The sequence below is a fragment of the Myotis daubentonii genome, chromosome 3 (genome assembly GCF_963259705.1).
Source record: "Myotis daubentonii chromosome 3, mMyoDau2.1, whole genome shotgun sequence".
Taxonomy (NCBI): domain Eukaryota; kingdom Metazoa; phylum Chordata; class Mammalia; order Chiroptera; family Vespertilionidae; genus Myotis; species Myotis daubentonii.
The window spans coordinates 191,790,108-191,792,070 of NC_081842.1; positions in this window are offsets into that span (position 1 = coordinate 191,790,108).

A 1,963-nucleotide genomic window follows, 5' to 3' on the forward strand; every position below is an offset into this window, starting at 1 on the left:
AGATGGGGGTCCCCTGTCCAAGCCTGACACCTCTGGCAGAGGCGTCAGGCCTGGGCAAGGGGCCGATCAGGTGATCTGAGGGTGATGGGGGTCTACGCCTCTGGCCGAGGCATCAGGCCTGGGCAAGGGGCAGAGCCAGCAATCGGAGGGGTCTGGGGGTCCCCTGCCCAGGCCTGATGCTTGGTCCAGAGGCATCAGGCCTGGGCTGGGGGCAGAACCAGTGATGGGGGGAAATGAGGGTCCCCTGCCCAGGCCTGACAACTCTGTCAGAGGCGTCAGGCCTGGGCAAGGGGCCGATCCTGCGATTGGAGGGTGATGGGGGTCAACGCCTGAGGGGTCCCAGTATGTGAGAGGGGGCAGGCTGGGCTGAGGGACACTCCCCCCCCACACACACACACCCAGTGCACAAATTTCGTGCACCGGGCCCCTAGTCTATAATATTGACAAATCCAATAATAGTAATGTACTAGTTTGCTAGGCTCCCATTACAAAGTACCACCACAGACTGGCTTAAACAGCAGAAACTTCTCTCTCTTCTGGAGGCTCCGATCGAGGTGTTCGAGGTCAAGTGTTACAGGGTTGTTTTCTTCTGTGGCCTCTCTCCTTGGCTTGTAGATGGCTGACTTCTGTTGTCTTCCCACGATCTTCCCTCTGTGTGTCTGTGCCCTAATCTATATACATAAAAGCATAATATGCAAAGTGTCCCCTCAGGAGTTCAACCGACTGGGAGTTCGATCGCTCGCTATGATGTGCGCTGACCACCAGGGGGCAGCGCGGAACAACGGAAAGCCCCGGCCAGTGGCCAGCAGCTGCGAGGGACCCTACCCATGCACGAATTTTGTGCACTGGGCCTCTAGTATTTTATAAGGACACAAGTTATATTGGATTAGGACCCGCCCTAATGACCTCATTTTAACTTAATTACCTCTTTAAAGACCCCTATCGCCAAACACAGTCACATTCTGAGGTACTGAATGCTAGGGGACAAGGGGGACACAACTCAGCACATACCAAGTAGTATAAACTCATTATTTGGGATTATAGAAGTAGAAGAAATAGCTAACAGAGTTGAAAGTGGCTGCCTCTGGAGTGAGACTGGAGAATAGCAAGGAATAAGGTAGGTACTATTGATGTTTTACTATCAATAGTGGGGAGCTGGACCTTGAACCCGGTCTGATGTCAAATCTGATGTTCTTCACTCTACCACAAGATCTGGAGTTCCTCAGGGGCCCTTGCTGTGCCATCTTCATCTCTGCATCTCCCACAGCACCCTGCACGGTGCCAATGTGATGGGCCAGCGGTTCTCAACCTGTGGGTCGCGACCCCTTTGGGGGTCGAACGACCCTTTCACAGGGGTTGCCTAAGACCATCCTGCATATCAGATATTTACATTGCGATTCATAACAGTAGCAACATTACAGTTATGAAGTAGCAACGAAAATAATTTTATGGTTGGGTCACAACATGAGGAACTGTATTTAAAGGGCCAGAAGGTTGAGAACCACTGTGATGGGCCGTCACTACATATTCACTGATTTAGAGCTCTATCACTGTGATCTTCCATGCTGCCATTTGTTTGTTTTCTGTCTTAAAAAAGAAGACGGGGAAGACTGAGATTCAAGGAAACCTTGAGTGGCCGTAAGATCCCGCTGAAAGTTCCCTGCCCCTGGTGTCCTAGAATTGCTGGGTGCATCTGCAATAGCGCTTTGAGTTTTGACTCTAGAATGGGTCCATCCACACCAGGGCAGGGACACCAGGTGCTTTCCTGCCTGATTAAGCTAAAGGTGATGTTTCAACCCCTCCTCCCTGGGGTCCAGAACGGCCACTCACCCCATTTCCTTGAGGCCAGTTTGGCTGTTGAAGATGGCCATGGGCTCTGAGAGTTATTCTCAGACATAGGGCTGTAACATTCCCAGTGATTGATGCATGATCCCATGAAGGGTTTTGGTCATTTTTGTGTTTA